The sequence below is a fragment of the Camellia sinensis genome, chromosome 1, assembly GCF_055761805.1.
Source record: "Camellia sinensis isolate YWXY chromosome 1, ASM5576180v1, whole genome shotgun sequence".
NCBI classification, from domain to species: Eukaryota; Viridiplantae; Streptophyta; class Magnoliopsida; order Ericales; family Theaceae; genus Camellia; species Camellia sinensis.
Window position 1 is genome coordinate 137,447,872 of NC_138961.1, and position 27,524 is coordinate 137,475,395.

The 27,524-nt window shown below is 36.1% G+C and overlaps 1 long non-coding RNA gene across 1 annotated transcript; it reads left to right on the plus strand.

Annotated features, from left to right (window-relative positions):
* Positions 1-1,604: 1,604 nt before the first annotated feature.
* LOC145789990 (uncharacterized) lies at positions 1,605-2,137 on the plus strand. The gene is made up of 2 exons (XR_014328545.1): positions 1,605-1,737; positions 1,841-2,137. It is a non-coding gene; the product is annotated as an uncharacterized LOC145789990 (long non-coding RNA).
* The last annotated feature ends 25,387 nt before the right edge of the window (positions 2,138-27,524 follow it).

Below are 27,524 nucleotides of genomic sequence, written 5' to 3' on the forward strand. Positions count from 1 at the left end.
TTATCTATTTTTTAAATATATAATATAATGCTAAAATTATCTATCTAAATTCAAAAGAAACAAAAAAAAGAAAACAACATCAAGAAAGGTTGTTTTGATGAAAATAAAAAATAAGAATTGACTAAATTAGATGTATCTAAAAATAAAAAATAAAAATTGACCAAATATTAAAAAATTATTTTAAATCAGTCTTTGCCTTCTTATTGTAATCACAGCGCTTAAAGACAGCAAGCGAGGTGAACGCAGCCATCCTTACAAGCCAGAGTCATGAAAAAGGTCAGTAACTTTCCATTGACAATATTTTTGAATTAGGACTTATTCTGATTTATGAAATATGAAATCTCTGCATATCTTTTATCTTTTTCTTATCAGAATTATATAGCCATGCGCATGCATGTCAATCATCCTTATCTATTCTATTTATTTTTGGTTTCTTGATTTGGTCCACCTGGTAATAATTACCTTTCTAAGAAGGTGCTGCTTCTGTGTGTGATTATACTGCACACTTACACCATGTGAACACTTTAGACACTTGTAAATTTAATTATTTTGAACTCAGTCGACACATCTCAAACTTTCTGCAAGACTGCAACCCAACCCAAACTGTCAAATTTCTAACTCACCACATGCTAGATTTTAGATCAGCCATGGATTTGATCCCCTAATTTAAGGCAGAGTTAAAATTTTTACTTCCATGATATTTATCTCCTAACAAGCGTCTGATTGTGAGTCTAGCAGTTTAGAAGGAAAGATTTTCATGGGATTTGACTTCGTGATATACACTAGCTTGTGAGTCAAGAATTTTTATTTACATGGGAGTCAAATTATGAAACGATTGTCTGTTTGTGAGTGTAGAATTTAAGAAAAGATATATACACAATTTGATTCTCTCAATCACAGCTGTTTGTGACTCAAGAACTTTGTTTACATAGCCACGGATCTCCTATGTGAAGAGCTTGCAATCCCCCAAACCACATGAGAAATTATTAATGAGTCTTGAACATAAATAGCAAATGAATTCTTTATGTCAAGACATGCAGAACACGGATGAACAAACCAAATCACACTAAAAACCAAGATGGTATCGCAGGCAAGGCAACCTAAATCATCTTCTTGAGAAACAAACCCGGTACACTACCATAGATCAGTTAGTCACCAAGTTCGCTGAGGAATCAGCGAGAAGAAGTCTAAAATATTCATAAACTAAACAATATGTAGAAAAGAAAAATGATTTAGAAACGTAAATTTTAAACAGGAAATCCGTCCAGGTTAACGTAGCAATGGCCTTTTTGCAATTGTGACTCATAGTCCTGTTTTTTTTTTTTGGTTTGAAATAAAAGAATCATTAAAAGACTACATAATTCTCTTTGAGAATTTGGTACAAAATTTCTTTTTGGTTTAATATTACCCATATAGAAAACTGATTCTCATGCTCAATGAAGAGTTAGCAGTTGGGAATTTATATAATCGTTGCTCATGCATGAATTTACAACATATAGCATATATTTGATGAGATCACATTGTTAGTTTAGTGCCTTGGAGCTGAATGATACATGAAACTAAGTATACCTTAATCTATAATTGAATGATAATAATTGATGATGATGTGATAGTGAAATATTGGTGTTAACTTTGGTTTGTTCTTTGTGATGTTCAGGAGATAGTGATGTCACAGAAAAACCAGTAGACCCGATTAAAGTTTACTCTGAGAGATATGCAGTTGTTCCTGATGACAACGTAAGTGTTCTTTCCACAGTTTTCATTGTCTTCATTACTGGTGTTTAAATAGTTGGTTTCTCCAAAAGATTATAATTTGCAACTGTTATCTATTTATTTGTAGGTCAAAAGGATAAATTTTGCCGAGGGGAAGATCTGATTCTAGAAGTAGGAATTTGCAGCTTGATTTTTTGAAATAGGCTCAAAATTGAGATCTTGTTGGAAATTTTTTATTTTTTGTAAGAGCATTTAAATATCCAATGTGCTGATTGGTGAATTTTAGATTTTATTTTATTATTTTATTTTTTTTAGGATTTGGGTGAATTTTATAATTTAAATATGCTTTTATGAACGTGTACAGTTTAATTATTCTTTGTAAAATATTGAATTTGATGGTTTGATCAATTTTTATTTTTATTTTCTGTTATGATGTTTTTGTGAATGGAATGTAAATAATCAGCTCTTAGAGAGTGAGAGGCACCACCGTCGGAAAAAATAGAAATTTTTAATATTTTTATTAATTTTGTTATAGGTTTTACTTTTTGCGACGACATTATACTGTCGTAAAAAATAAAAATTTTATTATTTAAAATAAAAATTTTATTATTTTTTAATATTTTTTGCGACGGCATTACACTGTCGCAAAAAATAGAAAATTTCATATTTTTTATACTTTTTGCGACGGCACCACACCGTCGCAAAAACAGTGTTTTTTTAAAGAAAAAGACTATTAGCGACGGTATTTTTTGCCGTCTCAAATAATATTTTTAGCGACGGTAAAATAAGGCCGTCACAAAAAAGTATAGAAATTTCAAACGTTATTAGCGACTGCACGGTGCCGTCGCAAAAAGGTAAAAAATGCCGTCGCAAAACATTAGCGACGGCACTTACCGTCGCAAAAACTCTTTTGCAACCCCTGCAGTTGCGACCCCCCTCTTGCCGTCGCAAAAAGTCATTTTGCCGTCGCAAAAAGTATTAGCGACGGCATTAGGAGTATTAGCGACGGTATTTTACCGTCGCAAAAAGTCAATTTTTTTGTAGTGAGTTGTATAGTTCAACACAATACTTCAACCAATATATATACTAATGTATCTAACCTCCGTATAGATGTGCATCTCAATTCTTCTTTTTCGTTAATAATTCAATTTTTTTGTATAAATCATTCGAGGTTCTTTTGAAATGATATAAAAGTCATCTCCACAAGAACCACATACCAAAAAAAGTTAAAAAGAAAAGAAAAGGTGGGGTATGAAACAAATCACATGATTAAAGTGCTTATTTAGAAATGATATAAGGGTTTAAATGGCTTAAAAGTACAATGTGAAATGAAAGGAAAGAAAAGACAAATTACATAAATTAAAAACACATGGCAGGAAACATAACATAATTAAAAAAAGAATAATAATAATAAATTTGTCATCATGGATTATGCAAACATGCACTATACATCTTGCCATTTTTCGAGATTTTTTTTACAAATCACTTGATTATTTCGAAATGAGTGGGGATGATTCACACCATAACCAAAACAAATATAAATGGTTTAAAAGTGGATATGGTCTAATAAATAATTGAAAAGCATCTCTGTGATGTCTTGGTTCATTATACCACTTGTTATTGTATAATTTAAGTTTATTACTTCAATTTTGAACTATTATTTTGTTCCGAAACTTGTCTTGTGTTTTAAAGATATTCTTTCCAAGCCATAATTTTTGAAATCTAAGCAGTTAAACGAAACAGGGGAGTGCTCATTGCCTTGAAGAAGATTTTTGTTTAGTAGACACTTTTGCATGTGCGGCAAGGGAGGCCCGCGTGTGCGGATCCTTTTAGAGGAGGGACAATTTTCTGGGAAGATTTTCCGCACGTGTGGCGGTGGTTACTGCATGTGCGGCGCAGAGTTGAGGCGCAAGTGCAGGGTGTGTACGGGAAGGTAGGTTAAGTGGGTTTGGCCTCTAAGTGTGACCGCATGTGCGACTAGGGCCATTGCACGTGCGCGAGGTTGCGCATTGTTGTCTTGAAATTTGGAGTCCTTTCACTTGAAATCTGATTCAAAAACCCTAACTTCTTCACTTTTCACCATCTTCTCACTCTATATATATATATATATATCCATCTTTTCTCTTATATCTCTCTACAATCCCACTCAACTCCAAACTTCTCTCTAAGATGTAGCAATATTTACTAAGATTTTTGTATTCCATATAGCAAATCGAAGAGGGCGACGAGGGCTACGTTTTCACTAATCGAATCGCACCTTCATCACCGTTGGAAGTTAAGGATTTTCTCTTTTCTCCTCTCCATTGCTTGAGGTAGGGACTTCCTAAACATTGTGTATGTTATTTAACATTATTATGTGCTATTTTGGTAGTTTACCAAGTAAAGAAGTTAGGGTTTTGATAAATTACTATCTATGTAGAAAAAGGGGGTAACTCTCATGATTTCCTCAAAGTTTTCAATCTTGAGGCCTTACATGTTATGTGGTGCATGAGTTTTAAGAAATTCATTTTCCAAAATGAGAAACCCCTAAATTTGAGAAAAACCCTAGATTTTTAGAATTGTTGAGATGTGAGAAATCTTGATGGGAAAACACAAGATATTTTGAAACATTATGAATTTTTTTTGCTAAACTCTTGAATTTGAAAAAGAAGGTGATTGGAGAATTCTTTGAGAAGAACATTATGATTTTTGACAAGAACATTAAGTTGAGAAAGAGGAGATTAAACATGTGATTATTACTCCCATGTTGACATTATTGAAGGTATGAGATTATGAGTTACATTGCCTCTTGAAATATATATATTGCATTGAGATAATTGTTTCGGCAACTGGTGGACGGTTGCATTGATTGGTGTAGAAATTCATGTGAACTTATTAGATAAATTGAAAACATTTACAAATTCATGCATAGCATTGAACATTACATACTTCATGACTTAATCCTCACATTGGATTTGAGAAATTGATCTTCAAATTGTTTCATTGAGAATATTTGAAATGTGATGAGAATAGGGTAAACACTTGGCAAAATCCGATAGGGGGTGTAGTTTGAGAATTAAGATGGCTTGAAGGTTCATGGTGAAAGACCGAAAATACGCGCGGGGTAGGATTGCCACGCACTTCTGATTAGAAGCCAGTAAAGAGGGTTTTGGTAGTGCCTTGAAGGGCCTACTTGCAGACACCTTGCTTGGAGATTTCCAATGTTGTATTTACTGCTCGAGAATTGATCAAATGATTTTTTATTTGGATATTATCTATTAAAAAGAAGGGTATGGCATGTGGGTTTTCAAAGAGAAAAACCTATATTTTGGTATGGCATAGCATATGTATTGCACCTCATGGTATTGTTAAGTTTCATGCACTTTATTTAGTTTATCTCTATTGGGCCTTAGGCTCATCCCTTAGTGGAAACCATTTTTCAGGTGATGACGGCATGCCTTTGCCGAGGTAATGACGTGAAGGATCTTTTGGGAGTACGAAGCTTTTTCCGTTATTTGTTTTGTTTTGCAAGCCAAGGGCTAATATGTATGGGTTCTTATAAACCATTTTTGTTGTAACCGTGCTAAGCCTTAGAACTTATAGCTGCTAGGATATCATCTAGTATTTGAATTGTTTAATCACTCCTCTATTACATGCTATAGATTCACATTGTAGAGATAATAAATATATAATTGCATGTGATCACTTTTATAAACCTCTTTTGGATACAATGAATGAAGGGAAATGGAGATATATCGTGGTTATTGATGGATGGATAATCTAGAATCTCGACATCATGTTTAATAATGATGAGAATTAATGAGAATTTGACCTAGTGTATGATATAAATCTAAGTTTATCGAAGGTTATCATTTTTGGGGGCGTTATATATATATATATATATATATACATTAGCATAAATTTTACAAAATGAATAGCTAATAGCATAATTTTTATAGAAAATAATTTTAAAAAATACATCGTACGAAAAAAAAATTATCATTATGAATTGTGCAAACCTAAGTAAGGGGACATTGGGAGGGAACAATAGTATCTCGTTCAACAATGTAAAAAAGAATACTAGAATAGTTGAATACAAAATAGGAGAATGATAAATAATTAGGGTTTTGATTGGGCTTTTGGTTTTATAAATTCAAGAAGAATCTAGAATGAGGACTTATTTATTTCTGGTTATCAACACATAGTTGGTGAAAATTCAATCAATATATGGCAATTATTAACAAAGATTTCCTTATATGTATATGTATATAAGAAATGTGTATATATTTGTATAGATTGGAAATAAAAATTTCCTACTATGTACGACACCTACATATATATGTAATATAGTATAATATAATAATATTTTATGATGATAACTTGATTCAGCACTTAAAATTGAATATATTAAGTGATATTTAATTAAGTCTATTTGATCATCATAATTGATATCACTTAAAAATTTAAGTGCCTCTTAAAATATAGATTAAAATTTAAGAAAGTTTTAAGTAATATGAAATTTACTTAATTCTGACTAAATTTATAAATACTAAATATAAGTATCGATATATACTATTATAAATTTATTATCACCACCACAACCACCACCACCACCACCACTACCATCATGCCACTGCTACCACTGCCACTATGCCACTACCATCACTACAACCGTTGTCGTCACTACCACTATTATGCCACCGTTGCCACCACCACGATTACCACTTTGGGGAGCGCCGATTCTCTTTGCGAAGAAGAAGGATGGAACTTTGTAGTTCTGTATTCACTATCGTAAGTTGAACTGGGTTATTGTAAAAAACAAGTACCCATTACCAAAAATAGATGGCTTGCTTGACCAACTTAAAGGATCTCGTTGCTTCTTGAAGATTGACTTGAGATTAGGATATCACCAGTTGAAGGTAAAGGAGAAGGATATTCAAAAAACGGCCTTCCATACGTGGTATGGCCATTACGAGTTCTTAGTGATACTTTTTGGGCTAACCAATACACCGCTTCATTTATGGACTTGATGAATTGAGTCTTTCATGAGTTCCTAGACTGATTCATGGTTGTCTTCATCGATGACATCTTAGTCTACTCATCCTTCGAGGAGGAATAAAATGAGCATTTACGGGTCTTACTTGAGTTGCTTAGAGCACATTGTTTATATGCTAAGTTCGGGAAGTGTGTGTTTTGGCTCAAGAAAGTTAAGTTTTTCGGCCATGTTGTGTCTAGGGAAAGAGTAACTGTGGATTCTTCTAAGATAGATGTAGTGCAGGATTGGGAGCAACTTAAGAATGCCTTTGAAATCCACAGTTTGTTTGGCTTAGTTGGGTATTAATGACGCCTTGTAAAATATTTCACTAGGTTGGCCTCGCCGTTGACTAGAACGTACATGGAGTTCATTGGGGATTATGATTTCTAGTTGCATTATCATCCGAGGAAGGCCAATATAGTGGTTGATGTTTTAAGTAGGAAATCCGTGAGCGGTGTAGCTATTATTGCCATAAGAGAATGGGGAATGTTAGGCGTTATCGACAAGTTTGACTTACATCTTGACGAGTCCATTGAGTTGGCTACCTTATTTACCACTGTTGCACAACCTACCTTGGTTAGTAGGGTTACTGAGGCACAACAACATGATTGTGAGGTGAAGAGTATCCGAGGGAAAATCTCCAGTAGAAAGGCAAAGAAGGGTCTGAATGTTCATTCTCATTCGAGTGTGAGATATTTAGATCATTTATTTGTGCCGGAGTCTTGATGAGAGGAGGTCCTCTGAGAGTTCCACCATTCATGCTTTACGGTACATTCGGGAGGCACAAAGATGTATCACGATATTTGTCGCCTGTTTTGATAGAGTGGGATGAAGACAGATGTGGCTTTGTTTGTTTCAAGGTGCCTGACTTGTCAGCAAGTAAAGGTTGAATAGTAACAACCAGCGGGTTTATTACAACGCTTACCTATAGCTGAGTAGAAGTGGGAGCAGGTCACAATGGATTTTGTTACCCAAAAGATAACCTAAGAGGGGGGATAAATTAGGTTTTTACTATTAAAAATTAATAATACCCTAATAAAAATTATGACTAGCACAATAGATAGATATAGTTAATGAAATAAAAATAATTAAAACAAGTATTCTAATAATTATGTCAGTTAATGATTTTAGTACAGTGAAAATGTGAAATATAGCTATAGTAATTTAAATAAAATGAAGAGATAAGGAAGAGAGAGGCAAACAAATTTATAGTGGTTCGGCTTCAACTCGGCCTACGTCTACTCCTCAAGCTTCACTTGAGATTTTTCACTATGCTCTAGCTTCACGGGGGTGCTAGCAACCTCTTTACAAATAGAGCAATTCTCCACGGATTTTACACTGACTTTCTAAGTCAAGAACGCTGAGTGTACTACACTCTTACAAGGTTGAAAAGAAGATGTTTTTTTTTTTTTACAGAAAGCTACAAGAATTATCTCTCAAAGATAGATATAAAAATGAAGCTCTGGTTTTTCTGTAAACCTCACACAGGAAAGATGGGCTTAAAACTATATGTCTCAGTGTATAATTTCTGAAAGAGGATGTAAACAAAAATTGAAGAACACTTCTCAGAGAATTTTTCAGAGAATAGATGTGAGTGATTATAGATCAAAGAATATTTTCTTATTTTTTTTGTAACTTGTTTACATTAGAGGCTTTGGTATATATAATGAAACTTATAGCCGTTTATAGTCGTTGTATTCATTTGAATATCTTTCACTCTATCATTACTAATTTAAATATCTTCCACTCCATCATAACAAATTTGAATATCTTCCACTTGAACTTTTTGAACTGCTGCTGTGCTCGGCTGTTTGAACCTCTATTTTTGGGCTGTTTGAACCTCTATTTTGGGTTGTTTGAACTCCTGATTAAATCAAATATTAAATACATTCTAACAACATTTAGGATAAAGGTTTAGGTGAGAAATAATGGGACAAAATAAATTTTGATTGTATTAAAACATATTAAATAAATCAGCAAAATAAATGTTGATTCTATTTTTCTCTTTCAAATAAATCATCAAAATAAATTTTGATTCTATTTTTCTCTTTCAAATAAATTAAAACATAATTAAATCAATCATCAAAATAAATAAGTCTAACAATCTCTCCCTTTTTGATGATGGCACACAATGATGTTTTGATTTGATTTGATTTGATTTGATTTAGGAGTAAGAAAAGCGCTCTCTCAAGTCATACTTCTTGAATTCATTTCTAAAAACATAAGCTAGCACATGTGTAATAAATAAGCTTTAATTAGAAACATGATATGAGACTAAGATATCAAACTATAAATACATATCAGATTAGTTTGAAAATACTACCATAATTTGAAAATAATACCATAATACATAATATCATAATTTTCTCTCCTGTGACATTATCAAAAGGAAATCATGACTCAGAATCTGGAGGAGGAGGAGGAAAATGATAGTGATAAATGGCATCAAAAATAGATAATCAAAACATATATATATATATATGATTTACCCGCCTCTCTCTTTTCCGTAGAAAATCACGTCGGACACGCGGCCTCGCTTTTGCGTCAGCCGACCGACAAAAGCGAGACGGGTCAATCAACTACCTCGGCTCTCTCTCCCTCTTGTCGTCTTTTCCTCCGTCTTCGTCTTAATCACTCTCTTCTCCTTCTTCTTCCTCATTTGCTTCCATCCCTTTCTTCGTCGTCGTGAGAGAGAAAGAACAGAGAGACTGATCAGAGCAGAAATGCTGCCAAAAATGACCCTCCTTTCAATTACATCTCTCTTGTCGACCACATGGCCTCGCTCCATCCCCTCACTCTCTTTCTGGACCTGAATGACCTCTCAAGCGCTACTGGGCTAAGTGCCCCGACGCCTACTCTTCCCAACCTTTCTATGATGTCGATTGAGCAAATAATGGTAGCGCAATCAGATATTGAAGCCAATCATTTCATAATGACGTCCTGTATCGAGACGGTGACTGTAGTCACAAAATTGGTGCATCAACTGCAGAATAGAATGAATGAGCTCCACCAAGTCAATGCCCAACTCTCTCTGATCTAGTGCATGTACAAGGATGCGCGAGCAGAGATTTGCACACTGAAGGCCGAAAATGAAGAGCTTAAACGGAAGACCACCTCCATGGCCGGATTTGGAGCAATGTCGTTCTTCGCTTTTGATAGTTGGCGGGGAGTACTCGCTCTCGATGAAAGCACGGGGGCAGGGACGCCAAGCGTCGCCCAAGGTGATAAAAAGAAGAAAAGAGCGGTGGAAGAGGCGAGTAAGTGAGGTCGGCCAATGGCCGGAAAAATGAAGGGAATTTTTTATTTTTTTGTTTTTTTTGTTTTTTTTATTATATGTAAATATGTATATTTTAATTTGTGTTTGTTTTTATGTTTAATGTAATCACTTGAAGATGAAAGTAAAGTGCAAAAAAAAAAAAAAATCAAAATTAAGCCTCAGGGCAAAACAACAAAAAAAAAAAAAAAAAAAATACTGAAAAGAAAAGAAGAAAAAAAATAATAATAAAGGAAATGAAGCCTATTAGTAAAACAACAAAAAATAAATAAAAAAGTAAAAGATATTAAGCCTAATAGCACTAAAAAATAAATTAAAATAAAATAATACCAGCAGAAATTATACTTAATGGAACGTCGGCGGTGCTGGAAGGGTAATGCAAAAAAAAATACCATGAGGGTTTTAAAGAAAATCAATGTATGCAAAGTTAATTTTATCTCAAGATGCAGAACCAAAAAAAAATTACACAATTGAGAATAGCAACCTGTTAAAGATAATAAATGTATGAAGGACTTGAGAGCATACAACTGATAAAAATGATTCCATATCAATGTATCAATACACATATATCATTTTAACAAAAATTCAAGTTTCACAGTCATAACAAAACTTTTTAAGAAATCGACATTCCAAGCTCGCTGCGAATAAAATTGAAGTACAGTATTATCCTCGCTTAAGGGTTTTGTGAAAATATTCGCCGATTGCTTGTCGGTGTTTACAAATTCAAGTACAGTATCCCATTTTTGAACATGATCTCTTAAAAAATGATGTCGAATTTCAATATGTTTTGTTTGTGAGTGTTGAACCGGATTTTTACTTAAATTGACTAGTATTATCACATTTAATAGGGATATGATCATATGCAAATCAAAGTTCTCTAATTGTTGTTTCATCCAAAGTATTTGAGCACAACAACTTCTAGAAGCTATATATTCAGTTTCGGCCGTTGATAAAGCAACAGAATTTTGCTTTAGCAACAGAATTTTGCTTTTTGTTAAACCAAGTTATTAATGAGTTACCACGAAAGTGACAAGTGCCACTGGTGCTTTTTCTATCAAGTTTGCATCCGGCAAAGTCGGCATCCAAGTAACTAATTAAATCAAATGCAATACCTCTAGGATAAAATAGTCCCAAATTTTAAGTGCCTACAAGATATCTAAAAATTCTTTTAACAATACTGAGATGTGATTCCTTAGGATTTGATTGATATCTAGCACACATATAAACACTAAACATAATATCGGGTTTACTTGCAGTTAAATAAAGAAGTGAGCCGATCATACCTCGATATTTTGTTTGATTAATGGACTTACCTTTTTCATTCTTGTCTAGCTTAATGGATGTACTCATAGGTGTTCCAGCTATTTTTGAGTCAAATATACCAAACTTTTTGAGTAGTTCTTTTATGTACTTAGCTTGGTTGATAAAAATTCATTCCTTACATTGTTTGATTTAAAGCCCAAGGAAATAATTTAACTCCCCCATCATGCTCATCTCAAACTCACCTTGCATACACTTAGCAAATTTTTTACACAAGGTTTCATTAGTAGCACCAAATATAATGTCATCCACATATATTTGCACAATAAGTAAATCAACATTTTTAGTTTTAACAAAAAGTGTTGTGTCAATCGTTTCTCTAGAAAAATTATTTTTAATCAAAAATTTACTTAATCGTTCATACCATGCACGAGGTGCTTGTTTCAAACTATATAAAGCTTTTGATAGTTTAAAAACATCATTTGGAAAAGCATGATCTTCAAAACCTGGGAGTTGTTTAACAAAAATTTTCTCATTTATAAAACCATTAAGAAATGCACTTTTTACATCCATTTGATAAGTTTGAAATCTCTAAAACATGCAAATGAAAGTAACATGCAAATGACTTCTAATCTAGCAATCGGAGCAAAGGTTTCATCGAAATCAATACATTCTTCTTGATTGTATCCTTGTGCAACAAGTCTAGCCTTATTTCTTATAATTGTGCTAAATTCATCAAGCTTGTTTCGAAAGATCCATTTGGTATCGATAATGGTATGATATTTAGGTTTTGGCACAAGTTCCCACACTTTGTTTCTCTCAAATTGGTTAAGCTCTTTATGCATAGCTATCATCCAATGTTCATCGAATTTGGCTTCTTCAAAGTTTTTAGGCTCAATCTGTGAGAGAAAAGCCAAGTTACTACAAATGTTTCTAAGTAAAGAGCGAGTTTCGATACCTTTTGTAGAGTCACCTAGGATTAAATCCTTAGGGTGATTATGAACAAATTTCCATTCTCTTGGCAAATCATCATTGTTTCCTCCTTCTTTTTGAGGTGGGAGAATAGGTTGTTCAATCTTTTTGTTCAACTTACATGGTTGGTTCTCTTCTTTGTAAATACTTGAATCTTCCACATTTGGTTCCAAATCTATATTATCACTAATAATTTGCTTTTGAGCAGAGATGTTAGTTTCATCAAATGCCACATGTATAGATTCTTCCATAACAAGAGTTCTTTTATAAAAAATAAGATAAGCTTTTCTAGTTAAGGAATAGCCAAGAAAAATTGTTTTATAAGATTTTAATCAAATTTACCTAAGTTATCCTTACCATTGTTATGCACAAAACATTTACAACAAAAAACATGCAATTGACTAATGTTGGGCTTTCCATCACGCCAAAGTTCATAAGGAGTCTTTTTGAGAATAGGTTTAATCAATGCACGATTTAAAATATAGTATGCGGCGTGAACGGCTTCGGCCCAAAAATATTTTGGAAGATTATTTTCACAAAGCATTGTTTTACTCATCTTTTCTAAAGTTATATTCTTCCTTTCTACTATACCATTTTGTTGAGGGGTTCTAGGTGCTGAAAAATTATGTCCAATACCATGTTCATCACAAAACAATTCAAATTTCTCATTTTCAAGTTCTCTACCGTAGTCGGTTCGAATATTAGTAATAAGAAAGCCTTTTTCATTTTGAATTCTACGATAGAGTTTTGTGAAAGAAGAAAATGTTTCATCTTTGTGTGCTAAAAACATAACCCATGTAAATCTTGAATAATCATCAACTATAACAAGACAATAATGTTTACCACCTAGACTACATGTCCTTGAGGGGCCAAATAAATCCATATGCAATAGTTGTAAAGGTCTAGCTGTGGAAATATGAGATTTTGATTTAAATGATGTTTTAGTTTGTTTTCCTTGTTGACAAGCACTACAAAGATGATCTTTTTCAAATTTAATATTTGGAAGTCCAATGACCAAATCCTTTCTCAAAAGTTTAGCAATTAAATCCATATGAGCATGACCAAGTCTTCTATGCCATAACCAACTATTTTCATTATTGACATATAAAAATTTAACATCACTAGCATAGAGATCATTAAGATGAAAAACATAAATATTATCATGGCGATTACCAATGAATAAAGCTTTATGATCATTTGTGCTTTCAATTGTGCAATGTGATTTATCAAAAATAACTCGATTACCTTTATCACATAATTGACTAATACTAAGTAGGTTATGGTTAAGTCCATCAACAAGTAAACATTTTCAATAGAAGGGTTAGGAGAAATACCGATGCTACCAATACCAATAATTTTTCCTTTCTTGTTGTCTCCAAAAGTAACAAATCCTCCATCTTTTGATGATAGTTTAGTAAAGAAGGATTTATCTCTAGTCATCTGTCTGGAACATCCACTATCAAGGTACCACTTCCCTTCTTTAGCTTTGGATTGAAAGCAAACCTATAAGATGACAATCAAATGTTGGTTTTTGGTACCCATAATTTCTTGGGTCCTTCTTGGTTAGTTTTGTTAGATCCCTTAATAATTCAAATCTTTTTAATTCCCATGTTCATATTCTTTTTGAATGGACAATAAGATATATAATGTCCTTTCTATCTACAATAATGCCAAGTAATATGAGGCTATATCCTGAGAGATGCCCTTTCAAAAATTGTATTGAGATTATTTTGTTTCTTAATAGGGTCATATCTAATGCCCGCTTTATCGAAAACACATATTTGATTTCCAAGAAGCATGTTGAGATTATTTCTACATTTTACAAAATTTTCAAGTGTTTTTGTTAAATCATTAACATTGTTTTTTAAAGCAGTTTTCTCATTAGAGATGGTGTTAAAATCATTTTTCAAAACAATTTTTTCTTTCTTTAATTCTTCTACATTACTAGATAAAGATGCAACAGATTTTTTTAATACATTATTTTTGGCACAAACTTTTCTAAATTCATCTTGTAGTTCATGGAATGCACTTTCAGGTTCTTCATAAAGAGTAGTTATCTCATCTTGAGTAGAGTCTTCATCTTCAAGAGCCATGAGACACAAGTTGGCTACTTCATTTTCAATTTTATCACTTGAGCTTTCATCTTCACTTTCTCCCCAAGCTGCTACCATGGCCTTCTTGTTTCTTTTGTAGTCTTTTCCATGGTTTTTCAGTTTTGGACAATCTATCTTCATATGTGCAGGATTTTTGCACTCATAGCAAATAATAAGTTTTTTCTTATTATCTTTGTTGTACTCCTTTTTGAATGGTCTTCTTCGCCCATAATTGTTTTTCTTGAAGTGCTTTTTGAGATTTCTACTAAACATGGCATGGCTTTCATCCTCACTGGAGTTTTCATGTTCATCTTCATTTGATGAGGCTTTGATTGCAATTCTACTTTTTTTTTTTCAACATCCTCATGTCATTTCATGGTAATCTCATGAGTCATAAGGGAATCCATAAGCTCATCCAATCCAAGTGTGGAGAGATCTTTAGCTTCTATAATGGCGGTGACCTTTGCTTCCCAATTCTTTGGTAAACACGTAAGATTTTTTCTCACCAACTCACTATTAGCATAAATTTGGCCAAGAGATTTCAAAGAGTTTACAATTTCAGTAAATCTAGTAAACATACTTGAAATAGATTCATCAGAGTTCATTTTAAACAATTCATAACTATGAACAAGCATATCAATACGAGATTCCTTCACTTGGTTTGTACCTTCATACGTTACCTCTAGTTTGTCTCAAATTTCTTTTGCCAAATCACAACTTGAAATTCTATTATACTCCTTAAAGTCTAATCCACAAACAAGAGTGAGTTTGGCTTTAGCATTGGCTTGCAATAATTTGTGATCCCTTTCATCACATTCATCTTCTGTTTTAGGTACACTAATATTGTCTACTAATTTAGTAGAAATTTTTAGACCTTTAGTGACAATAATCCACATGGCATAATCAGTGGCTTGAAGGTATAGGGTCATCTTATCTTTCCAATGACTATAGTTATTTCCGTCAAATAATGGTGGCCTATTGGTGGCTTCTCCTTTAGCAGTGCTAGCTAAGGTTGCCATAGATCAAAACTCTCTGATGGTTAAATCTCAAACAAGAGTCTAGACTCTGATACCAATTGTTATCCAAAAGACAACCTAAGAGGGGGGGTGAATTAGGTTTTTACAATTAAAAATTAATAATAACCTAATAAAAATTATGACTAGCACAATAGATAAATATAGTTAATGAAATAAAAATAATTAAAACAAGTGTTCTAACAACTATGTCAGTTAATGAATTTAGCACAGTGCAAATGTGAAATATAGCTACAGCAATTTAAATAAAATAAAGAGATAAGGGAGAGAGAGGCAAACAAATTTATAGTGGTTCGGCTTCAACTCAGCCTACGTCCACACCTCAAGCTTCACTTGAGATTTTCCATTTTGCTCTAGCTTCGCGGGGGTGCTAGCAACCTCTTTACAAATGGAGCAATCCTCCACGGATTTTACACTGACTTTCTAAGTCAAGAACACTGAGTGTACTACACTCTTACAAGGTTGAAAAGAAGGTGTTTTTGCTTTCACAGAAAGCTACAAGAATTATCTCTCAAAGATAGATATAAAAATGAAGCTCTGTTTTTTCTGTAAACCTCATACAGGAAAGATGGGCTTAAAGCTACACGCCTCAGTGTATAATTTCTGAAAGAGGATATAAACAAAAATTGAAGTACACTTCTCAGAGAATTTTTCAGAGAATAGATGTGAGTGATTATAGATCAAAGAATATTTTCTGATTTTTTTTGTAAGTTGTTTACATTAGAGGCTTTGGTATATATAATGAAACTTATAGTCATTTATAGCTGTTGTATTCCTTTGAATTTATAGCCATTGTATTCATTTGAATATCTTCCACTTCATCATTACTAATTTGAATATCTTCCACTCCATCATAACAAATTTGAATATCTTCCATTTGAACCTTTTGAATTACTGCTGTGTTGGGCTGTTTGAACCTCTGTTTTTAGGCTGTTTGAACCTATGTTTTGGGCTGTTTGAACTCCCGATTTAATCAAATATTAAATACATTCTAACAACATTTAGGATAAAGGTTTAGGTGAGAAATAATGGGACAAAATAAATTTTGATTGTATTAAAACATAATTAAATAAATCATCAAAATAAATGTTGATTCTATTTTTCTCTTTGAAATAAATCATCAAAATAAATTTTGATTCTATTTTTCTCTTCAAATAAATTAAAACATAATTAAATAAATCATCAAAATAAATAAATCTAACAGATTTCATTGTGGTTTTTCGAGGACCCAACGGGGTAATGATGCCATGTGGGTAGTTGTCGACCGGTTAACAAAGTTTGCTCATTTCTTACCTATGTATATGAGTGATTTGGTGGATTATCTGGTTGAGTTGTATGTTAGAGACATAGTGCGACTTGACGGGGTCCCAATGTCTATCTTCTCGGATAGGGATATGCGTTTACGACTCGATTATGGTAGAGCCTACAGAGTGCGTTGGACACTAAGTTGACTTTTAGTACCGCTTATCATCTTTAGACCGACGGGCAGTCTGAGCGCACTATTTAGATTCTAGAGGACATGCTTTAGGCTTGCATTCTTGACTTGAAGGGGTCGTGGGAGAGGCACTTACCTTTGATAGCATTGGCCTATAACAATAGTTTTCAGGTAAGTATTGGAATGGCTCCTTTTGAGGCCTTGTACGGCCGACCTTGTAGATTGCTTGTTTGTTGGGCCGTGGTGGGTAATGCACTTATGTTGGGTCCAGAGTTAGTCCGAGAGTCGATTGAGAAGGTTTCATTGATTTGAAAAAGGTTGGTTTTGGTTTAGAGTGGTCAGAAGAGCTATGATGATCGAAAGAAGAGACCCTTATTTTTTGAGGTGGGACCATGTATTCCTTAAGATTTCACCGAGATGGGGTTTGATGAGATTTGGGAAGAGCAAAAAGTTGTCTTCGAGATTTATTGGACCTTTTGAGATTCTAGAGCGAATTGAGGAGGTAACTTATCGGTTGGCCTTGTAGCCCCAACTTTTTGAGTTCATGACGTGTTTCATATCTATATACTTTGGAAGTATATGCCTAATCCTTCGCATCTGGTAGATTGGACCGATTTAGAGATTGCTGAGGGTACCTCGTATGAGGAGAGACCAGTTCAAATCTTAGATACTCAAGAGCAAGTCTTGAGAGGCAAGACTATTTCGTTGGTTAAGGTGTTGTAGTGACACCACGGGGTTAAAGAAATGACTTGGGAGCGTAAGGCTGAAATCCGTGAGAAGTATCTACACTTTTTCTTTTTCCTTCTTCTGATGTTTAGACCTTTTGTAGTTGATTTCGTGTTCTATTGTAATATATGAAAATTGTAAACTCTCTGTAAGATTGATGTTGATATGTATTGAATCGAGTTGTTATGCTTTTATATACTGTTGGACATGAGTTGTAGTTGTTGTTGATGCTTTTGAGTTGTTATTATTGACTTAGTTTAATTTCGGGGATGAAATTTCATAAGGAGGGGAGGTTATAGTAGCTTAGGTTAAGACCTAATCTTTTTATACTCTTCTGTAGGGGTGAGCAGCGAAAATTTCGATCCGCCCAAACCGACCGAATCGAATTGGTCCACTGCATTTTTGGATAGATGCGTGATGACGAGCGGATGGTTGCGGATTGATTTTTTTCAATCCGTCTAGTTTTGGATGGATGGCAGATTTAAGGCTTATTTGGTAGCAACCGAACTGCCAAACCGTGAGCACTCCTAGTAATTGGTAAGACTTTCTGTTTTCAATTTGTTTAGATATTCTGTTTGTATTTTCAAATAAAAAAAAAGTTTAGATATTCTGTTATGTTTTCAATTTTTTTTTTCAATATGGAAATTCTTTTATCAAATGACAAGTGTTGATATTCGGTATTTTTGTGTGGAAAATATAAGGTTTAATTTTGTCATGTTTTTAAAAAATCAAATTAAATAATTTTTGAATAAAAAAAGTATTGAAATAGTTTTGATAATGCATAGTTTTCTTATATGTATTTATTATTGGTATTTGACAATTTACTTGATAATCTTTTGGTTATGTTGTGTTGGATTGTTGGCCAAAAAAAAAAAAATGTTTACAAGTTGTTGTATTATATTCAAAATTTGTAAAAGTTTAAACCGCCAAACCGATTCGTATCCATCCGCCAATCCGCTCAATCTACATCTGTCAATCCGGCGGATGGATGCGAATTGATTTTTTCCAATCCGCCAATTTGGCAGACGGATGACGGATTGGAGGTTTCCCGGCTGCAACCGAACCGTGAACACCTTTACTCTTTGGTTTAGAGTTTTGTTTCTATTGGTGTAGTTAATATCTATTGTAGTCTTATGTTGTTGATTGGGAGTTGAAATTTGGATTTGTTAATTATGTTTGTAACAGGTTGGGACTTGTTATTTTCTAGAGAGATTTTGTCTGTGTGTTCTTGAGTACTATAACGATTCTGGTTTAGATTCGGGTTTTATTGTTGTATATGGTTGTTCATGTCCTATTTCATCTTACACTTCATTGAGTTTGGTTATCATTGTGTTTTGGTTGTGTTTGGAATAGGTCGGGAGTTAGTTTTTCAAAATGGTTGTTGCTCAGATTTTGGCTTCTTCGCTTGAGCGTCACTTCTTGTGCTCGAGTGACCTTTGTGAACTTCTAGTACTTTTGCAGGTCTGTAGAGATACTGGGAGTTGGTATTTTTCGCTCGAGCAATCCTTCTTGCACTCGAGTGATGCTCGCTTGAGCAGTCCTTCTTGTGCTCGAGCATAGGTCTTCTGTTTGTAAAACTTTTGGGAGTTTGTATTCTTCGATTGAGCAGCAGACTCTTCGCTCAAGCGGTCACGTCTTTTGTGTTTGGATGCTCGAGCGACACATCTTGCACTTGAGCGACCTACACATATATTAGTTCGTAAAGTCACTTTTCTGAGTCACTTTTTCACTTCTCTCTCTCTCTCTAAACATTTCAAAACCCTATTTTCTCTCACTCTCTCTTTAAAACTCATTGATTTCACTGGAATACACCAAGATTTGTCGATCTTTTCACTCGTGTCCCTTTGTTAAAAAGGTAGAGCTCAATGAGGGCTTCGTTCTAATCAGAGCAAAGTCGATTTTCAGTGTCTTTGAGATTCCTACTATCTCTCTCTCTCTCTCTCTCTCTCTCTCTCTCTCTCGTGTTCTAAGCTTGAGGTAGGGATATCTCCACACTTTTTATGGATTTTAACTTAGCTATTTGTGTTTTGAAACAATATTGTGATTTGAGGAATTTTTTGAACAAATCTAAGGTTTTTGGTCAAAGCTCAAAAGTGGGGTTTTCCAAAAGTTTCATGAAAATGGTTTTGGGATTGGAAATGAGATTGAGTTGTGATAAAATAGTTGGTTTCGATACGTAGAATTGATTTTGGAAGAAAATGGGGTTTTGCCTAATTATGTTAAATGTTGATTTTATATAAATTACAGAATTGGTGTTGGAAATATGAAATTGGATTGGTTTTGATAAGGATGGTGGAGTTGGATATGTATTACCACTCATATCTTGAAATTTAAAGAGTTTATCTTTATTGATAATTATTTATTTGCTTAGAAATATCTGTTTTGGTCTATTGGTGGAGGATAGCTACGATTGTTTTAGAAATTGCATGAAAATTAGGAGAATTGAAACTATGTTCTCATTTAATTGCATTGAACATTATCTTAGATGTTTATATTGGAAAGCTTATCGTTTGAGAAAAAGGGGTGATTCTGAGAAGTATGTATTATCTCGTTGAAATAAGTTGGCCTGAGTGTCTATGGTAAAAGTCCTAAAACCCGCGCGTAAACATGGGTGCTGATCCCACAGACGAAATTTCTGTGAAATGGTAATAGTAGTGCTTGTATAGCCTACGTTTACATGGGTGCTGGTTTACAGTCTCCCATGGATGAAATTTCCGTGAAAGGTTGTATTTGTTTTGAGGTTCCCAGAGTATGATTCACTGCCCTATTTTCTATTGTAAAGGAAACGATTTATGAATTGTGATATTAGTCTGGCATGGCATGGTTTTGGAAAGAGATATAAAATGTTTTAGCACAAGCATTGCATATGGATTTACCTTATAGCTTTGTTAAGATTCATATACTATGTTGGATTATTTCTACTGTGCTTTGGCTCACCCAATGTGGGAAAAACATTTCAGGTGCAGATGATATGCCTCTGCCAAGGCAATAGCTTGGGAGGACTTAGAGCAAGGGCTTCATTTTGTTGATTTTTTGTATATGTTTTGTACAGGCCAAGGGCTTTAACTGTATTGGACTTAATCCACTTTTGTTGTAACCAAGCACTGTCTTGGAAAGTTGTAAACCTTTAGGGTATTTCTTATTTCTTTAGCTTTCATCCTATTTACTTATTATATAGCATAGGCTATAGATTCAGGGTTAGCCTTGTGAATGTATACCAGCATATATTACTCTTTTGTAAAACTTACTTGGAAACTAATGTAAGATAATTACTTTATCATTATTGTCATTTATTGATGTTATGGATGGGTTATTGTATTTATTTCGAGGCATTACAACTTCGTATCAGAGTGTACCGGATTTGAATACTTTGGGTACGTGGGAAGTGATTCTTATCACAATGGGTTTATCTCGTTTGATAGAGATGTTTGTATGTTTGGTATGCTATGTGATTATATGGGTATGAGATTTAATTTCCAAGATATTGATTGGGTCTACGAGTTTCTAGAAGTCCTATTAGAAGAGCACTTGATCACTGCTATTTTTAATTGGAACTTTGGCAATGTTGCGGGACAATCATTATCTAGGAAGGAAATTCATATGTGTTTATGTGACTATGTGCTTATACAGAGTGAATTATCTATTATCCATCGCATTAGGATGAGTGAGTTAGCTTCGGCACATTGTAAATGTGTTAATCTCTTTCGTTACTTTCATTAGGATGTCAGGACGTGGATGTGGTGATGGTAGGCGTGGTTGTAGACACCCCATTTTTGACCATCCTCAAGACTTGGACGTCATCGTTTGAACACTCGATGATCATCCATGTTTGTGTTCCTTTTGAGTTCTAGGAAGTCTCGGTTGCACGCCTTGCCTCAAGATCTCTCAACTTGTTTGTTTTGTGCTTGGTTGTGGACCAAACACTTGTGTTTTTGGCTTCTAAGGGTAAGAAGTGGCCTGTCAGCCAACCCCTCAACCCACCGGCCATGGCCTGAGGCCACCGGTCTTGTTTTCTTTCCACCAGCCAAATGTATTGGTCGATCGGCACTTTAGTTGGTTGGCCGGCCATTGTTTTAGTCGATCGGCCACTTTTTCTGGCCGAGGCATTTTATTTGCCTTTTTCAGGCATTGTGCATGGCAGCTGTGCCAACTGGTGAGCACAGACTCTGCCCTCCATACACGTGTATGAAAGGATTTCATCCTTACACTTAGCTTCCCTTGGAAGCTTGGAATTGGATTTCCTATAAGAGGAGGGCCTTCCCTCCATTTCCAGAGGTTGAACAATCTGATATATGAGAGATATACCACTCTCTCTATATATATCTCTCTCTCTATATTTGTGTGTAATAGTGTTCTAAAGGGTGTTTTTGTTCATATTTTTGCACTAAGGCACCTAGTGTTACACTTTTCTTTAGTTACTGAGGTGCTAAGGAGTTGATTTCAGAGTTTTTGAGTTGGTTTTGATCAGAAGGAGGTGCTGGAGTTGGTGTTCTTGAAGTGTTCATCAAGGGTGAGACTCTACTATTTTATTCCCCATTTTTGCTTAAGCTTTTAGCAATACTTGCATACTGTTTTAAGCCTAGTGTCCAACTAAAAAAAGTTCTGTATTTTCATGCTTGAGATGTTTGTTTAAGGTTACTTTTGGGTCAGGGGTTGTCTACCCCTCTTAGGCCTTGTTTGGCTTTATTTTGTGACCTTCTTCTTGAGCTTTGAAACCCTTTTGTTTTGACCTTCTCACCACTGAAATCCAGAGGATTTTCAGTGGTAGAGAAGTGGTTTTGAAGTCTTGAATAGGGGAGGGACACCCCCCTCCCTTTGTGTCTCATTTGCTTGCATTATTGACTCACCATAATAGCATGTTTGCTTAGCTTATGTTGACCTCATTTCAGTGGGTTTTTGGTGTTGTTTTAGCATGCCATAACTTTGTTTTGGGTGGGTTTAGTTGGCTCTTACATGCTTCATATACTTGCTTTGCAATCCTCTCATTTGCCTTAACATGCACTTTGTGTTTAGACCACCATGCTTACATGTTTTGGCTTAACTTCGAAAAGCTTTTAGCTTTGTTTTACCATGCTTGAGGTCTGATTTCGGTTGCTTGGGTCACATGTGCCATGCTTTGTATAGCCACCATGCAATCTAGCTTGTTAGCTTTGAGTGTTCAAGTCATTAGCATGCCTTATTTCGACCATTTCAGTGATTTGGCATCACTTGTCAAGTTATTTCAGTCCATATAGTATGCTCCTATGCTTGCACTTGTGACTCCTTTAATATTTTAAAGAGTTGGTGTGTTGTGCCTCATGAATGTGTCATTGTGTATGCCATCATGTTTAGGCCTTTGGGATGCCATCTAAACGGGTTTTTGGGCTCATTTTAACATGCTATAACTCTGTTTTTATTGGCTTAAAACATGTTATGTTTGGTTGTCTTAGGTGTAGTGTAATACCTCTTTGGTAGCCTTACATGCCTCATGTTCTTGTCTCTTTGTCTTAGCTTGTTTTGGCTTTGGTCATTGCATATTTTAGGCTTACTTGGCCATGCTTTAGGACTATTTTGGGTCATGCTTGCCATATGCCTTTTGTTTTGTGTAGCTTTGGTTCAAGTCCCTTCACTAGCCTTAAGTTTTAGGCCTCCTTGCATGCTACATTTGTTTTGTTTGGTTGGTTTGGCATCACTCATCACATGATTTCAGAGCTTAATGCATTGCCATATTCTCATGTTTATCACATCTTGCTCAAGCTTGAAGATTGTGCATTGTTGCCTAAGTGTTGGACCATTTGCATGTGCATGTTTGTTTTGCATTTCCATGCTCCCAGTTCATGACTTTGGCCACTGTTTTGGCATGGCTGAGGTCTGCCCATTTCAGTTTAAGTCCATTGAGCATGTTTGCTTTTCATGATATTTGCATGCTTGTATTGTATCATGTTTGCATGTTTGGTATATCGCATGATATCTAGCTAATTGCGTTATATAACATTGTTGCATACTTGGCGTGCCCATGTTGCATTAGTTTAACTTGCATGCTTAGGTTGCATTGCATTTGGCATGCTTGCTACCTTAGTCTTGTGTGCATACTTGAGTCCTATTGCATTTGGCATGTTTAGGTTGCTTAACATTGCTTTTCCATGTTGCATTGTACTTGGCATACATGCATTGCATTGTGTTTGGTTTGGGGTGTCAAACCAAACACGAGGAGCGAGGAACGTTCGTACTTGAAGTGACGAAATGTCCCTCAATCCTTAGTCGCCAATGCTCTTGATCCAACATGATAGAGTGTGAGGCATTCATGTGTTTTTGGTGCATTCACTCCACATTGATTTGCATACTTGGCACCTTTGGCCATCATGCATTGAAATGCATGATTGGTGGCCCGAGGGTCGAGCGCTACGCTTCCTTGAGTTCATAACATGATAGGGAGGGTGGTCGTGCACACATTGTCTTGTAAACGCCTTGCCATGCACTGTCCGTCCTCTGCTGCAGCAAAAACAGCGTTCTGCAAGAAGGGATGGCCGGTCGGCCATCTTTAGCGCCGGCCGACTAACTTAATCTGGCCAAGAGCCTTACAAATGGTCGATAACCATTTTCCAATGGCCGGTGGTACTATCTCTTGGCTGGTGACATCCCACAGTGCTTGAGGAGTGGTTCAGAAGCATCCTTGGGACTTGTGCAGTTTTCAAATGAGCAAAACAGTGCAAACAGAGGCAACATGTGGCATGGCAACGGGTTTCCGAGCGAGGCGATCGAGCATGCATCATTCAATCATTCCGAGGTGGAGCTGCGACGGCCTCCTTTTGTAATTAATTTGTTTATTAATTAAGGGCTTGTAATAATTAATTAGATAGAACAGTTGATTTATCATTCGGTTTGTATTATTCTTTCGGACCCTCCGTTGAGAGGGCGAATTTGTAATAAGTGTGCGCGCATGTGTGAATGTCTTCCAACCCCATGTCTTTCTCCCTTTTACTTGCCTGCTTTTGATGGTTAGTTTTAGGTTATGTTTCAATTAGCATACATATGTTAGCATGTTTGCATACATCCATTTGTATTGCACGCACCAGGCTCGGCGCATCATACTAATTGCATAGTATTTCAATTCCAACTTGAATACGTGTATCGAGTTGTCGCATTTCACATGCCACTCTTAGATTAGCCGAGCCCATTTTAGTTGCCTTTTGCATGTGTTGCATTAGCCATCTTAATATGAACTAGGGTCATGCATGATTTCTAACTTGTTTCTTATTTTGGCTCAGAGTACTAGGTAAGTGTTTATGCTTTTAGCATCGCGCATGTATGTGAATGTTAATATGACAGCATGCTTGCCATGAGACTAATTGCTTATGTGATATAACTTCCTGAATGCCTGTGGCTGAAGGTTGGATTACTTGAATTGGAACAATTCATTAAATCTGCATTTTAGCCTACTTACGAGTAGCAAACTTCAAACCATTTTCCAAACAAACAGATATGCAATGCTTTGTTCCAAATTAGGCGATCTAGTCTATACTTGTGCGTTGTGCGCATCACATAGTAATTCTAGCTAATTAACCGGAATAAGAACACATATGTTTTCAAAACAAAATATCATGCTTAGTACAGGCCGATCTTCGGATTGGGTGAGCGGGGGTGCTCATAGATGACCTTCCCCAATCGTACCTAAGTTTCCGAGCTGAGGCAACTTTGGTGATGACGGACACGTGGCCTTAGGCAACGAGTCAGGGTTTCCTAAATTCCCCCAAAACAAAATATTTAGGTGGCGACTCTGTATTTGGCAAAGCAGTCCATGTTTGACACTTCTTTCTTAAATATCAGTTTTCCAAAATGATTTGCTGGATTTAGACTCTTTGGTGATTTATCAATCTCCCATCGCACATTGTGAGATCAGATTAAGAATCGTGACATTTTGAGTCCGAACTGTAGTAGCATGAGGCCCTTGGGGCGCGTCTACAGTTTTTTGCGACTCTACTGGGGAGTTAGAGAACTTGACTCGAACTCATGATATCTTATTTTGATTACACTTATGTGTCTCTTTGCATTGCATTTGCATTGGTACGCCTAGGACATCGTGTTTGCCATCTGCTATTCCTGAATGATTTGTCGGAGACTCGCTTTGAGAAAGTGCCATAAGGCTGACCGGTTACGTGCTCTGCCACGATGGGAACACAAACCCCGATTTTAACCGAGGCACCCTCTCTGACCATTCGACCTAGTGCATATTCGGAATTCGTAGTGACCATTCCAAACTAGGACAGGTTGCTTACCCGATTACAGGTTGTTTGAAACCGCTGCATGCGTAGTGAAACCCTAGCTTTTGACAAAGTAGGACAGGGAAACCCTACCCCTCCATAGGGGTGTTTTTGGCTCTCACTTGTTTTCTATGTGCTTTTTTTTTAGAGTGTGCCTCTATAGGGTCGCATGTATCAGTTTGCAAGTCTGGATATCAGGCCTGCGGGCATCAGTATCAGTACTTGGAGAATCGGTTATATTTGCGGGTATCAGATTCAGATTTGGGGCAGTGGTTTGGGAACAGTGATAGTGGTTGAGAACAATCCATTCAGTTTATATTTGCCAACTGTGTGTTATCTTTATTTAAGCTATTATGCTGCCCGTTTTTCTGTTCATTATTTCCTTATTATGCTTTATTTATCTTTTTGCAAGGTAGTTTAGCACCATTGATTCCGACCAGGCAGATGTCCCCCGAGCACTCTGGGTTAGAGGTCGTAGACTTAATCGATCTAGGGATCTGATAGACGGACAAATGTGTTCCTTTCTTTACCCTCGGTTACCAGACGGAGGTCAAGAGGACGCAGTGTATCGGTACAGTGGTCGCCAGATCAATGGTTTACCCCATCAGTGGACAGTCAGGCTGAGGTCTTAGTTTCTACTGTAGGGATAGATATACTAGTTATTCAGCTAGATCAGCATAACATGGCAGGAATGGAGGAGATGATGCGTCAGCTCCAGGAAAGCATGAAAACTATGCAGCAGGATGCTACCTGCTAAGTGGAATTTGCCAAACAACAGGCCGAGGTCATGGCCCAACAGACAGAGTTGATCGCCAGGTTACAGCAGCAAACCGGAGCATCTGCTTCACACCAAGTTCCTCCCTCACCAGGAGTTCCAATACCCAGGGAGACACTAATGTCCAGGGAGATATGGACATTCCGACGGGGCTAGCTCCGCCCCCAATCCTACCCCAGCTATCCAAAACACGTACCAACCTACCAGATTCTCCCTTTGAGTTTGAGGTGGACCCCACATCGTTAAAATTAAACAAGCTTGAAAAGCTGTTCAAGAAATCCCAGGGTGTGAAGTCCATTCCAGATATAGAGGATGGGTATATCGACTCGGCCGTGACGCTGCCAGATCGGTTTAAAATGCCACACATCGACCGCTTTGACGGGTCTGGGGATCCTATGGTGTATCTACGGTTGTTTTCGAATATACTGAGGCCGATGGGCCCATCCAGATTGCAGAAGCTTTCCTTGTTTGGCCGGACCTTGTCAGGTGTAACGGCCATCTAGTATGCAAAACTGGAAGATTCCGTCAAAAGAAACTGGGAGGAGATGGCCGAGGCCTTCATAGCTCAATACTCCTACAATACACAGGTTAAAGTCACAACTCGTGATCTCGAGACCACCAGGCAAGATCCAAAGGAGAGCTTCTCTAATTTTGTGACCCGATGGAGGGCCAAGGCCTCGATGATGACCATCAGGCCTGTTGATAAAGATCAGATTCGGATAGTTGTGCGTAACCTCCAACCCAAGCTTATGCAGAAGATGATCGTTCTCCCCCTCCCCATCTTTGCAGATTTACATGAGATAGGGGTGCAGATCGAAGACGCTATGAAGCAGGGCTTCATCGATAATGAGAGAGAACAGCCCAAGAGGACATTCAACCGCAGTACGAATGCAGGCACGAGCAATGCTGCAGTTGCTAGATGTTCAGATGTGAGTATGGTTACCACCACCAATACCCCAAGAGCCCTTGCAGCTACGCCATTCACCGG